Genomic DNA, 15,523 nt, shown 5'->3' on the forward strand with positions numbered 1-15,523 from the left:
GGAACTGATCTGGTCACGGTCACCCAGGTAGCAAGTGAAGCCGTCAGGCATTGGTCGCAGACCTTTCACCTCCAAGATAAGGGCTCTTACCTACCATTCCCTGATTCTGTCAGTCGAGACAGATTCTATCTCCCTACAAAGATGCTTAAGGACTCCAGGTATGTCATTGTTGAGATCGAGGGTGGTGTAGGGCAAAGACCCAAGTTTATACCTCACTCCAGCTTCGTTACTGCCTAAAAGCAATGACACCCACTGAATAAAATGAAAAACAAATTCCTCCCCCAGAAAAAAGAGAGGGGGAAGAAATCCTTACAAGAAAAAGCCCTGAGAAACTGAAGAAATAAGTAGCCAAGGAAAACATCCTGATTCAATAAATAAGAAAGAAGGCTGAAAAGAACCAGAAAATAAATCTTTTCTGAAGGAGAGAATCATGTAATAAAAAAGGCCTGGTCCCTGCCCTCATGATGTCTTTTCAAACCTCTCCAGGCTCCACACAGGTCCCTGTACACAGTTGGAACTCAATAAATGTCTGTTCCTGATTGATTGATTTGGCCAGCAGAAGACGACAAACTTATTTATTCCCTTTTCTTCTAATTATAAACTGAGAAATGTGTCTTTCTCCTACACAGCCACTGAGACTCCATACCATACGGCTCCAAGTGAACCAGCCTGTGAAAACTGGAGAGGAAACAGGGATGGATGAGGGAGGAGTACAGCAGAGAGGGATGCTAAAAACTAGCAGAATCCTGACTCTCCCACTGGCAAGCTGTGGGACCTTGGCCTTGTCATTCACCTCTGAGGCTCATTTTCATTAACATCAAATGGGAGATGGGAGGCATTGTATCCCCAGGCATTAACACAGTACCTGGCACATAGCAGACAACTAATAAATGCTAGCTGACTGACTATGTGGCTAATTCACAGGACCAAGGTGGAGTAAGTACTTTACAAGAACTATAAAACATAATAGTTATAATAAGGGGTTGCTAGTTGGTTCCATATTGCATAGAGTCCCACCATTAGACTCAGGGAGACTCATTTTCCTGAGTTTAAATTCAGCCTCAAATACTTATTAACTGTGTGACCCTGGGCAAATCCTTAACCCTGTTTGCCTCAGTTTCCTCATCTGTAAAATGAGCTGGAGAAGAAAATGGCAAAACCATTTCAGGATCTCTGCCAAGAAAACCCCAGATGGGGTCATGGAGAGTCAGACACAAATGAAACAACCAAGCATCAACATTATTATAATAATAAGAAAAGTGTTTGATTTCATCAGTGCAGGGAGCTCTCCCCACCAAAAGTAATAGGGAAATTTCTCTCCAAGTGCCCTGATCTCTCCATTCATACAGTGCCCACCTTAATTCAGGCCCTTTACCATCTCTTATCTGGACTATTGCGATGGTCTCCCAGCTGACCTCCCTGTCTTTCCTTCTCTAACTGGTTGCCATAGAGATATTCCAAGAAATCAAAGCTCCATCCTCTACACAAGAAATTCCAGTAACTGCTGATCACCTCCAAGTTGACATGCAGACTCCTCTCTTTGGCATTTATAGTCCTTCAGCCTCTGGATCCAGTCTATACTCTCTTCCCCTCTCCCACTCTCTCTCTCCTCCACCCAAAATGGCTTACTTACTGCTCCTTACTCATTCTCTCTTCATTCCTGGAATTCACTCCTCAGTCTCACCTCCATCACTAGGAATCCCTATCTTCCTTCAAAGTTCCAATCACGTGTCACTTCCTGTATCAGGCTTTACTTGATCCATTGGCTGGTGCCTTCCCCCAAGTTACCTTGAATCTAGTACAAAACTTCATGACCTGGAGTCTGTGAACTTCTATGATTCTTTTCTTATCAATATATATTGATACCAGCATTTGGGACAGTGGATAGAGTGCTAGCCTTGGAGTCAGGAAGACTGGCTTTTAAATTCTACCCCAGGCATTTCTTAGGCAAGGTATTTAACATCTCTCAACCTCAGTTTCTCCATCTGTAAGATGAGGAAAATAATAGTGCTGACCTTCCAGGATTGAGGTGAGGATCAAATGAGATCACCAGCTGTTATTATTAATTATTAATTATTATCATCATCTCTGTTGTTGTATGTATTTTATTTAATCCCTAAGCTTCACAAGACTGCTCAAAGGGTCCATGACACATACAAATTTCAGAATCCCTGATCTAGTGTCTCACTTCACCCAAGATTACCTTGTAACTACTCTTCATGCATTTTATATCTCCTTATATATTGTCTCCCTCCAGTAGAATGTAGGCTTCATCAAAGTAGGGATTGTACCTCCTTGGATCCCTATTCCTCTGGAGAATGTGTGGTACATGTGGTTCTTCAGTTGTTTCCTAGTCATGTTTGATTCTTCATGATCCCATTTGGGGTTTTCTCAGCAGAGATACTGAAGTGGTTTGTCATTTGCTTTTCCAGCTCATTTTACAGATATGGAAAATGAGGCAAACAGGGTGAAGTGACTTGCCCAGGATCACACAGCTAGTAAGTATCTGGGGCCAGATTTGAACTCAAGAAGGTGAATCTTCCTGCTTCCAGCCCCACGTTCAACTCACTGAACCACCTCTCTGCCTGGTACGTTGCAGTTCCTTACTGATGCTCATTGAATTGAATTGGCTTTGATTATCTATCCTAAATATTTGGAGTTTCTCAAGGGATCCTCCATGTGACAATTTCCAGCCCACTCACCATTCTCTGACATATCTGTTTCTCAACTACCTTTCGAAGTAGCCACCATATTGTTTACTCCTTTAAAAACTACTTATTTTATTTGTAACTTATGAAATAAAACAAGTATTTCCATCACTAAGTATAATAAAAGATGGCTGCACATGAAACTGTGTGTCTGTTATGTACAACATGCTATTCCTTTTAAATATATAGCAACATTACCATGTAACTTTTTATACTTCTTGATCCAAAGAGATGTAAGGTCTTTGAGGAAAGGGACAGTTCCCTTCCTGACTTTGGATCCCCAGACCCCAGCATAGCACCAAGCACATGGAATTCAGCTAATAAATGCTCACTCCCTGACTTCGTAGATGAGTCCTAGGGAGTTCTCTAAGACAAGTAGAAGGTAAGTGACCTTCTGAAGGATACGCAGTAAGTGTCAGAGGGGAGAATTAAAGTGTGAACCTTTCCAACTCCAAGTTCAGAACCCTTGACACTACAGAATGCTTTCTCCTTTACTATTACTTATATAAGAACATTGTAACCAAGATGAAATGAGAACAATAGGGGGAGTGAGGAGAGAAAAACATTTTTTTCATTTATTGAAAAAAATTAGATTTAATTTTTAAAAAACTCAAATGAGATGATGTACCCACAGGACACCATAAACCAGTCTACAAATACACCATTACTATATGTAGTGTGTTGTTCTGGACTTGAGTCTGGAAAACACTGAGATCCAGTCCTGCCTCCAACACTTAACTGGTCTTGAGGCTAGGGATATACTGCGCCCTGGAGAAGGGGGAAGGCCAGTGTATCTGGTAGAGTGCCTCTAGAGCAAAGATAGCAAGTTACAACAAGTTCTAGTCCCAGAAAACCCTTCACATCATTAAAGGGATATTCCATATCATAGTAGTAGACTGAGAGCTAAAAGGATCCCAGAGCTCATTTACTTCAAATTTTACAGGTAAGGAAACTGAGGACCACGGAGATGAAGCAATTTGTCCCATATCCTCTCTGGGCTACCGCAAGAGAGAGCTCACTCCTCTTGAGGTTCATTTTCCCCATCAATAAAATGTGGATAATGGCACCTAGAGGATCTAACTCACAGGATTGTTGCTAGTGAACGACTTAATAGTTTAAAACAGTTTTATTGCAAGCGATCATAATTCTTATTTTTATCCTCCCCCTTAGATGCGAGCTCATCTGAGTCATTTCAGCAGCACTTCTTGACATCTTAATGTATCCTGACCCATACTTTACTCTATGATAAAATTAACACTATAAAAAATCTTACATGTAAGCAAATTCCTTGAATTTCACGTTATGCAATTTCCTGACTTAGAGGCATCCACATCTCTTAGCAATTCTCTCAGTTAGGTATGCGGGCAGATGGGAATCTAGGGTCACTCACTCTAACTTAGGTCTCCTCCACTGTTCTCCTTGCAACTGACCAAAGCTATACATTTCTCCCCATATAAAAGTTGGTATTGTTAAGTTGGATGAGATAGTAGAACCCATGACAGAGAGAGAGTTGGGCATCTTTAGTTAGTGGGAAGATTTATATGGGGCAACTAGAAGGTGCCAGTGAGTACAGTACTTGGCCTAGAATCAGGAAGACTCATCTTCCTGACTTCAAATCTGGCTTCAGACACTTACTAGCTGTGTGACCCTAGGCAAGTCATTTAACCCTGTTTGCCTCAGTTACTTCATCTATAAAATGAGCTAGAGGAGGGAAATAGCAAACCACTCCAGTATCTTTACTAAGAAAACCTCAAATGAGGTTATGAAGAGTCAGGCACAATTAAAACAATGGAACAAAGATACTTGTACAGTGGAATGAACGCTAAACGCCTGAAAATCTAGATTCCAGACTCAGTCCTACCATTAAGTGATCTAGAGACCTTGAGAAATGACACTGCCTTCTGTTGCCTCAGTTTTCTCTTCTATAAAAACAGGTTGTGGAATTCGACAAAGTCCCTTCTATTTCTATGAGTCTGCTCTAAAGTTTCTTTCACCTCTAATGTTCTATTTTCTAAAACAGAGTCATTGATTTCAAGCTGGAAGGGGCCTTAAAGGCCATTTCCTTCATTTTACCGATGAGGAAAATAAAACAGTTCATTGGACTTTCCCGTCTTCTTGTGGTTAGTAAGCAGCAGAGCAGAGATTTGAACTCAGATCCTGTTTGAACAACAACTTCTAACTCCACACCAAGGCATCTTTTTGCCTTCCTTCCTCTCAATAATGCCACCTTTTAAAATTTAGTGTTCTATGTACTATATACAATCCTTCTAGGTTCCATATGGTCTTTGTAATCTTGGGCAAAAGGAACTCTACATTTCTATGGCTCAGTTTCCTCATCTGTAAAACAAGGAGATTGGACTAGGTGACCTCTAAGATCCATTCTAACTCTAGACCTATGATCTAATGATTACGTTCCAAGGTCCCTTCAGGGTCTAATTGAATATTTCATAGAATCCTAGAGTGTCGGCTGGAAATGACCATAAAATGCGGAGAACATATAATCATTCATTCATTCATTGAGCAAACATCCATTAGGTGTTTAAGAAATGTTTATTCATTGAATGAATGATTATATGTTTGAACATTTTTATGGTCTAAGGTCCTTCCAGCTGGCATTCATTTAGAAGTCTGGGTTTAACTTGGCCCCTTCTCAAATGTAGGCCCCTGGAAACTACAACTGTGTTCAAGGAAAACATCTATTCTAAACCAAAACTCATGGATCCCATTCGTACCGTTTTTACTAGATCAAACCAGAGATCACATGAAGGAAGGTCAAGTTATTGGAATAAATACAATAATAAGGTAAACAAAAAGGAAAATCAGTCTTCCCCCTCTATATAGGGTAGTGCAGTTGACAGCCTTTGTCCAGCATTCCTGTTTGGTGCTTAAACTGTTGCTTTCTGTAACCACAACATTCAGAGAATTCAGAGAAAGAGCAGGTATTTATCTCCTCCTTCAGGCAGCATTCTGAGGCTGAAATGAGCTGACCAGAACCACAGCCATGAATACACCTAGATACTCCCATGTTGGGCTCAAGTAGAGGCAAGAACCGCAATAGCAGAAATGCTGCTCGGGCCACTGGCCCTGCATCAGCCAGACACCATCATCATACAGGAAAGCCCCCTTAGGGGTGCCAGATGCCCAGCAGCTAACTGTCAGCATTGGAAAGCCCTACAGAGTCCACACCCATGACTCCTGCTGACCCAGCTAGGAGATGTATTAATGTGTCATGTCAAATAATTCAACATTAAGCATTACATAGATAGAGATTTTATCCACTGCAATGACACTAAAGAAAATGTGTTTATATAGAAATCTTATCTCCCCTCTATAATCCAGGTAAACTGGATTACTTGCCATCTGGATCTCTGGCCCTTGCTATTTGCCCTGCAGCCTAAGGACCCCATATCATTCCAGCTACCTTGCATCTGGACCCTCCGCTATGGTTGCCTCTTCCATTAGGATGGATATTTTTCAAGAGAAGGTACTATGTCACCATTCTATTTGCATCTCTAGTGCTTAGCTCAATGTCTAACACAGAGTGAGTACTAGGTATTCATTCATTCATCCTTAAGTGGAAGGACACAGGAGGAGAGATCTTCTAACTCTACCCCATGCTAGCATTATGCCTCTGCCTCTGCCTCTGCCTCTGCTTCTCCCTCTCCCTCTCTGTTGTTCTCATTTGACTGTATCAAGGTGCCACATTTACCTGTAACACCCCACACCTAACACAAAACTCTGCACCCAACAGACAATAAATGAATAATTATTCAATCGAATTAATTGCTTTATTCACTTGCATTTTTGTTTGCCAGGCAGTGTACTGCATTGGACAGAACTCTGGCTCTAGGGTCAGAGAACCTGGGTTTAAATTCTGACTTTGATGTTTATCGTTATCTTAAGTCATTTAACTTCACCGGGCCTCACTTTTCTTGACTGTAAAATAAGAGAGTTGGATTAGATGGACTCTAAAGCTATTTCCTGCTCTACATCTATGATTTCACTGGGGTTAAGGTACAAAAGGCATTAGATTCTCCAAATTCCCAATCATGAAATCTACTTCTTATATACCAAACTTAGCCAGCTTAAGACCAAACGAGAGAAAGATCTTACATGTGGCAGAAGTCCCAAGGTCTGACAGAGACATAACCTTTGTATTCCAGCCCTAACACAGGGACAGAGCATTAGATTTAAAGGCTACTGGATGGTTCGATAGAGCACTGGACCTGGAATCAGAAAGACCTGAGTTCAAGTCCTGTCTCTTACTCACTAGCTCTGTGACTCTGGGCAAGTCTCTTCACCTCTATATGTCTGACTTTTGCCATCTCTAAAAGCCTCTATCTGCCTTGTAGGGTTGTCTTGAGGATCAAAGGAGATATGCAAAATGGTTTGCAAATGTTAGAGCATGATTTAAAAGAGGGATATTACTGTTATTTTTATTATTGGTATTATTACTCCACCTCTGACAATTACTAGCTGTGTGACCCTAGGTAAGTCACTTAACCTCTCTCTGTCACAGTTTCCTCATCTGTATAATGGGGATAAGAGTACCACCTACTGATCAGAATCATTGTGAAGGGCATATAAATTAAGGTCCCCAAAGTATACGAGAAATGTAAGCTACCCAGGTCGAAATCGGTCTGCTCAGGAGTGGCTTGATTCACAGCAGCCCAGTCTTATTGATGAGCCAAGTGACAGGCACTGAGCCATTTCCAATCCCCTGAGCCCTTCCAGTTGGAATTCCCCTCATTATTGGTCATGTAGATTTTTTTCCCCTATGATAATGAGATTTCATGAGAGGCAACCACACAGAAAGACAGCTCCGGAGAGTTAAACCTTCTACCTTGGCTGAGTTCCTAACCTTCCATTTTGTATAAATTTGCTTTAAATTGCCATGAATAATTGTCGTATAGAATTTGAGAAATGCAGAATGTAGGAACCAGAAGGGATTTTAGGAGACTATTTAATTCAAGCGCCTCATTTTACATATGAGGAAACTGAGGCCCAGAGAGCAGAAGGGACTTGTGTATGTATATGCATGTATATAAAAAAGATAGATATAGATATCTGAGTGTGTGTGTGTATATGCATATATATTTGTATGTATATGTATATATATATATACATACACACACATACAAATATACACAAAGAGACAGAGAGAAAGGAGGAGGAAGGAAAGAGAAGGGGAAGAAAGAAGAAGGAAGGAAGAACAGAAGGCAGAAGAGAGTCAGAGGGAGAAAGAGAAAAGGAGGCAGAGAAGAAAGAGAAGGAGAAGGAGAAGGAGGAGGAGGAGGAGGAGGAGGAGGAGGAGGAGGAGGAGGAGGAAGAAAGAGACAAAGACAGAGAGATTGAGATTTTCCTTCAAAATAGCTATAATACCACCACCTATAGACAGGAGGTCTTTCTTAATCCCAGCTACCTATGTCATCTATCCACCAAATTACCTTTTTAAGATGTTTATACCCTATTTCTGCCCTTCACTCCCCCCAAAATACAAACTCCTTAAAGTCAGGAAATACTTTACTTTTGCTTTTGTACTCCCAGGTGCTTGTATATTGAAAGTGCTTAATACATGTTTATTGTAATCTCATTTGACCCTCACAGTAACCTGACAATGTAGGGGCAGTTGTCCCTTTCAGACTCCAAGCCTGATTCTCCATACACTGTGCCACACTGGTACCATCAGAATGAATCATGATCAGGACGGGAGGGGTGTTCTTGCCAGTGTCTACCACCATGAAAGTATCAGAAATGCCAGATATTTAAATAGTGAGGAAAGACAGAAACAGGGTCAGCGTACTTGCAAGAGCCAAAGGGTTGGTGCCCCCAGAGGCATACAGTGTAAATCAGCCAAGCAAAGTCAGATAAACCCTTCTGCATGGAAAACTTGCTGAGTGTAGGGGCAAGAGGACCCATAGGAGATGGATCTTGCAGGCAGCATGAAAACAGTGACAGAGAGTGAGATGATGTAATCCTAGAAGCAAGGACTGGCTAGATAAAACTGGAACATCAAGCACTGTCTAGACTGGGAGATGAGCCCAACAGCTCCTTCAGGAAGTGCTTGTTGACTGACTGACTGAATTCACATGGTTCCCCAGAGGGGCTTGGGTGGTGCCAGATAGGGACATAGAATTAGCAGTAGGCCAACGGGTCACTGAGGGCAACAACAATGTTAGCATGGCAAGAACCATGAAAACAATGTCTAATGATGGAGCCATGACTAATGAAGAGTCATAACCAGCCCTGTGTTGCAGAGGAACAAGCCTGGACTTCACTGGTACTGTGAGTCATACGGACTGTGCAGGTGCAAGGTTGGGGGAGTAGGACTGGGATCAGGGAGGGAGGGAGATTCATGTGAATCTCCAGACACCCCAAGAGGTACAGAAGTAGGATAGTAAGTCAGAAGGACTTACACAAACCCCTTGTGAAAAGAGAGGCTTGAGTTGATTTGAATGTCTATAGGCTTGAGAATGAGTCCTTTCTGAATTTTTATTGTAGTAATAAAACCTTTCCTATATTTTATATTCTAACTAACCTGAGTATTTGCAGAGGATCTGAAGTCCCTCTTCATAAAACAAAATAAATTTAATTCTAATGATCCCAGAGTTTAGAATGGGGCCCAAGCCATAGAGAGTGACTAATGGATACCCCTAAATTGTACCCAGGTGCTTGTGTCAGGAAGATACCAGGATGGCAGAAGCAATGTCAGATTGCTAACAAAGGGTCCTTTGACAAGAGAAGCAAGCAAACACTGGTCAAGGCCCTTTCTGCTTCTGAGAAGAAAAGGGCCATCCGAAGTTCAGGCCTCCAGAAAACCTTTCATTCCGGCTATTATTACCAACCTCTAACCCTGCTGCACGTTTTCCCAGAAGTGCTATTAAACAGCAAGGAAGACATGGTGCCCCTCCCAGGCTGCCCTCTGGTGAAGATACTAATGAGAAAAGCCTTGAGCAAAATGTGGGCCAGGCACAATCAAAACCCACTGGCTCCATTGTTAGCCTGTGGAGGGAAGGAGGCTGGGAAGGATGTGAAAGTGAACAAAAAATAGATTTAAAAATAAATTCATTTTCACATTATTAGAGGCAAATGTGACAAAGCACGTGAAATGCTTTGTAGCCATAATGCAATACATAAATGGGAATTATTGTCCTTATTATTACCAGGCCAGACAGCTGCATGACATGGGAAATCACACACATTCACCCTTTCCAAGCCTCCACCTACAACATTAACAAGGGTCTGGACATGCCATAAGTTAAGCAATCTTAAGCAACCTACAGGAAATAAATTTAGTGCCACTAAGTCCCTTGTGACCCTGGACAAGTTGCTACCCTTTCTGGAGCTCAGTCTACTCTACATAGTAAAATAATTATAATCTTAATAATAATAAACTAGCATTTGTAATAGCATTTTAAGGAGTGTAAAGAGCTTAATGTAAATTGATCGATTGAATCCTCACAATAATTCTGCTAAATGCTATTATTTCTCCATTTTACAGATAAAGAAACTGAGGCAAATAAGTGACTTGCCCAGGGCTGAAAAACTAGGGAGTATGTGCTCCAGATTCTAAATTCCTTTCAAGATCTTATATGTTATATTCTGAAGTCCCCTCTAGCTGTGACATCTTATGTTCTAAGGTTCAAGTTCTGGTGATCTGTTGTAATGAGGGATTCAGTCCTTTGAGCATGCACAGTGTACTCTGCCTGCTGCCAAACCATGCAGTGGGAATGGCATCCCTGCTTCTATGGATGTGTAATGAGTACACAGAGATTTCATTGCTTATCACCTGGTGAAAAAAAAGGCTTTCTAAGTTGGTGGCTAAACTGGAACTGCACATGTATAGTAAAGACTCCAGTATGGGAGCTGGACCTCTGGTTTTCTCAGGTTGTTACTGAGGTAGGAGGAAAAAGGATGGTGGAGCTCTGGATTGAGGAGAGGTCTTGGCTTCTTTCTTCCACTTGGGTTGACATGTGGCCATGAGCACGTGGTCCCTCTCTTTCTTGACCTCTTCCTATTTGTTCTTTCCTGATCTTAAGTGAACTATAGATGGAGTAGACCACATCATGGACCTTGTGTTCTTCAAAAGGTCACGGGTTAAGGAATTCTAGTCCATAGCAGAGATTGCCAGTAGCTGGGCCAGTAAGGAGTCAGCCCTGAGGAACATTCTACCTGACATAGTCCAGCAGTAAATTGAATTAACCAAGGAGCCAAAAAAACAGAATCCTGCAAGCAAGCTTTTTTGTTGTTTGGTTACTTTTTCTGTCATGTCCAACTCTGTGATTCTACTTGGGGTTTTCTTAGCAGAGATAGTGGGATGGTTTGCCATCTCCATTTCATTCTACAGATGAGGAAACTGAGGGAAACAGGATTAAATGCCTTGCCGAGAGTCACACAGCTAGTAACCATCTGAGGCCAGATTTAAACTCAGGTCATCCTGACTCCAAGGCTGACACTCTATCCACTGTGCCATCTACCTCCCCTGCAAGCAAGTTAGTGACTTGTACCCTCTGCTACACCCAGTGGGTAGTTTATCTGAGAAACACTGTATTTGAGAACACTCTCCCCAGGGACCAAGGAACTAGAGGGAACACTGTGCCTCAAGCCAGGGGGATATTTCCTTGCTATAAATAAAATCCTTTTTATATCTTCTCAGTGAAAATTATTCTATAAAAGCTAATTGTTGTGTATTGATTACTGATGATGTCAATAAGCAATTAACTAATTAGATGATTTTGAAGAGGTAGCTCATCAATTGATACTGGAATACAGCAGATGGGGGCTCTATCTGACAGCACTGGAGAAAGTACCATAACCTAGGGGTAACTTAGGGTTACCCCCTCAGTCAAGGGACTTGACCCACCAGTGTCAGGGGGCAGGGGAGGTTGGCAGAGTAACTCCAGAGCCTAAATGTGCCACAGTATTCTAATGCCCTTGCTATCACTAACATTTTATGTTCTTTATTATGAAATTCCATGTTCCACAGTCTATCTAGCTCTAACATTTATGTTCTGACAGTTTATGATCTCTGTTCCCTCCCATCTTTGACATTCTATGCTGTGTGTTCCAAATGTTCTGATGCCCAGTTTTAACACTCCATATTCTGACGCTCTGAATTCTAACATCCCTTCTAACTCTAATGCTCTAAGTTCTAAGATTCTCTCTACCTCCAACGCTTCATCAGCTAAGCTCCCTTCCTACTCCTACAATCTATGTCCTAATGTACTTAGGACTGGAAGACATCTTGAAGGTCCTCTAGTTCAACAACACCTTCAGCTAGCAGATGAGGAAGCAGAGGTCCAGAGGCATTAAAGGACTTGATCCTGGTCACCCAAATCATATGGAGCAGAGCCAGCATCCAAAACTGTCTCCTGATGCCAGCCCCAGCACGTACCCCACTCCTCTGCAGCTGCCTCCTCAGAGCTCTCCATTTCTATAGGAATACTTGTAATAATTGCCCCTGATGTCACTGACTGCACCAAGACATAAAATGCTATTATCTGCTCATTGGCCATTCTGTCGTAAAACTCTTTGGCACCAAGAAGATATGTCCCCACAGTGACAGTAAGTTTAATAAGAGTAGCAGATGACAATAAAAAGCATGTTTATTTCCTATAATTGCAGAAATCCTTTATTGACTATAGGAAAAAATAAGAGACCTCTGTGAATTGCCAGGCAAAATTTTTGCTGAGGTGGTCTGGTAGCTGAAAAGACTGGGAGAAACTGCCTTTTGGAAGACAGAACGTATAGTCAGCTAAGATGACGATGATGATCATAGCTACGTTAGCAGTTATCACCCTGTTCAGAGCACAATCTGATTTTGAAGTGCTCTCTTTAAATCAACTTTGTAAGGAACATAACAACAATTATGTATATGTGTGTAGGTGTGTGTATCATATATATATGTGTGTGTGTGTGTGTGTATATGAGTGTGTATATGTATGTGTGTGTGTGTATATATATATATATACACACACAATGCATATTGTTTTTTGCTTCTTCTTTGGAGTAGACATGTGATGTCATAAGTATTAGGAAGAAATACTTTTTACTAAACATAATCATTTTAGATAATGTCCTGAGGCATCAAGAAATTAAATTATTTCTCCAAGCTCATCCAGGCTGGAAGTGGAAGTGGAACCCAACATTTCTTGACTCGGAGATCTGCTTTTTACTGCCATGCTTAGACTAGCTGTTTGATCAGTGTGCATAGGGAAAGCCCTACTGTGTGCTAGGAACTGTACTGGGGCATGAAGAGCAAAATGAAATTGTCCCTGCCCTCAAAAAGCCCACATTCCTAAATAAGAATATGAGTAATAACGATAACACTTATAAAGTGAACCATATGATAAAACCCTTTGTAAACCACTATGAGATTTCGTATGACACTGACAATAACCTTGTGAGATAGGTACTAAAAGGACTAAAAGGTATTATTTTCATATTTTATGGATCAGGAAAATGAAACTAAGAAAGTTGAAGTGAATTATCCATGGTCAATGACTCGCTGCAGTGTCTATGTTGGGTGTCGAGAAAAAACTACCCCCCCAGCTGTGGTGTTCTCCAAGGTTCTAGCCTCCTCTCCACCCCTACGCTTCGTAACCTCATCAGCTCTCTATGAAGAGGACTCACATGTATACCTTTGACCTCAAGCTTCATGACCACAACTCTAAATGCCTGTTTGGAATTTCAAATGCTTTGTCTCTTAGGCATCTCAAACTCAACATCTCCAAACAGAACTCATTTTCTTTTCTCTTCTATCCTCCCCTCTTTCCTATCCCCTTATTCCTGTCAAAGGCTCCACCATTCTTTCAGTGTCCCAGGTTCAGAGCCTTGGCATTACCCTGGACTCCTTCCTTTCCTTCACTTTAAATGTATCTACTAATTGCCAGATCTTAGCGTTTCCACCTTCACAGCTTCTCTTGAATCTGACCCCTTGTCTCAACTCACACAATTATCACCTCAGTTCCTACCTTCACCATTCTTTGCCTAAACTGACACAGCAGACCCCTACTTGGGGTCCATGCCTCAAATCTCTCATGACTCCAGTCCATCCTATATACCACTTCCAAAGCAATTTTCATTAAGTGAAGGTCTAACCAGGTGACTCTCTTAATCCACCATCATGACTTCTGGTTGCCTTTAGGATAAATATAAATTCCTCTGATTAGTTCATAAATTCTATATGACCTGGTCCCAACCTAGCTTTCTAGCCTCATTAGATATTACCCCACCTCCTGCACTCTACAACCCAGACAAATTGATCTTCTCTCTGCTGATGACATATAACACTCCATTTCCCATCTCCATATGTTTGCATTAGAAATCTCACATGTCTGGGATGCCCTCATTCCTTACCTCCACCCCACAGGGTCCCTGTCTCCCTTGAAGATGAAGCTTAAGCATCACCTTCTACATGAAGTCCAACTACTGGTACCTGCCCTCCCTTCAAAAACATCTTGTATTAAACTACTTTGTGTACATTTTCATTTACTAACTTTATATTTATGATATGTAATATACATATATGTAATATACATATGTAATTACATATGTAATATGCAAATGAATGTGTGTACAATCATAATAGTAGTCAACAACAGCTAAACTTTATAGAATACTATAGTAAGCACTCAACAATATTATTTCATTTCATCCACACAACAGCTCTGGTTAGGTACTATTATCAACTCCATTTTACAGATCAGAATGGAGGCAAACAGAGGTTGTGACTTGCCCAGGATCACAGAGCTAGCAAATGTTTGATGCTGGATTTGAAATCATGTTTTTCTGACTCAAAGCCCAGCACTCTATCCACTGTTCCATCTAGTTACCCCATATACATATATACATATAGGTATATTATATATATGTATGTCTATGTACATACACACACTTGTTTTCTCCCTCACTGGAATATTTGTTTAGTGGCTACATTCTAATGTACATATAATTCCAATTATACCAGCTCATGATGTGGCTCCTCCAGACCATAACACAGCACCTGTCACGTTATATATATTTAATAAATTTTTCTTGATTGGTTGAGGGCAGCTTGGGTCTCTATAAGGAATCCAGCAGGGAACTATCCATGCCTAAAGGAAACTGCACAAAGAAAGGAAAAGATGTCCAGCCATTCAGCAGCCCGCCAGAGTCTATATTAGACCTTCAGCTCATGTGGTCTCTAAATTCAAATAAGAATAGCTACTCTCTGTATGTATTTGTGGAAGAACATGTCTCAGATGTGCGATGTGGAGGGGGTTCTTGTTATACTTCAGGCCTTGCTAGAACTTCTCAGTATATATCTCTTTGTAAAAGCTAATTTATGTAAAATGTTTGGTTGGTATTGGGAAGGCCATTAACTGGCTACATGATAGTAAGAAATACACTGAATGAGTGCCTTGAAAGATATTATTAGAAGACCCCTCCAACCCATGTCAAACCCTCAGCATTACCTGTAGAATCCTGAGAATCCCTCCCTCTGAGAACCCAACCTGACAAGCCAAGTGCGGATGAGGAGACTCACTTCAGAATCACATTGCCAATTCAATTTCCAATAGGCTAGGGCAGAGGTTAACAAACCATGGTCCAGTACAGCCTATGGGCTAGAGATGTTCATCACATTGTTGAATGCAATAAAACTTAATTCAAATACATAGAAAAAAACATTCGTAGCTCAACAACAAAAACAGGTGGTAGATAAGATTTGGCCCACCAGTCGGAATTTGCTAGAGTGGTGATTTATAAATAGGGGATGCTGAATGTGTCCAAAAGTTGCACAGAAGAGATTGTGGGGTTATATGAGGAAGAACTCC

At 41.2% G+C, this 15,523-nt stretch overlaps 1 protein-coding gene across 12 annotated transcripts in view; it reads right to left on the bottom strand.

Moving 5' to 3' along the window:
- DAB1 (DAB adaptor protein 1) overlaps positions 1-15,523 on the bottom strand; it is a 1,307,076-nt gene that overhangs the window by 1,111,721 nt on the left and 179,832 nt on the right. The window contains exon 1 of one of the 12 annotated variants that reach the window (XM_072649606.1): positions 1,634-1,889. The exons of the other annotated variants lie outside the window; for them this stretch is intronic. The gene's annotated coding sequence lies outside the window, so the exon portion shown is untranslated. Of the gene's footprint in view, positions 1-1,633; positions 1,890-15,523 lie in introns of those variants that run through there. 12 annotated transcript variants of the gene reach the window in all.

This window comes from Notamacropus eugenii, chromosome 2 (assembly GCF_028372415.1).
Source record: "Notamacropus eugenii isolate mMacEug1 chromosome 2, mMacEug1.pri_v2, whole genome shotgun sequence".
Taxonomy (NCBI): Eukaryota; Metazoa; Chordata; class Mammalia; order Diprotodontia; family Macropodidae; genus Notamacropus; species Notamacropus eugenii.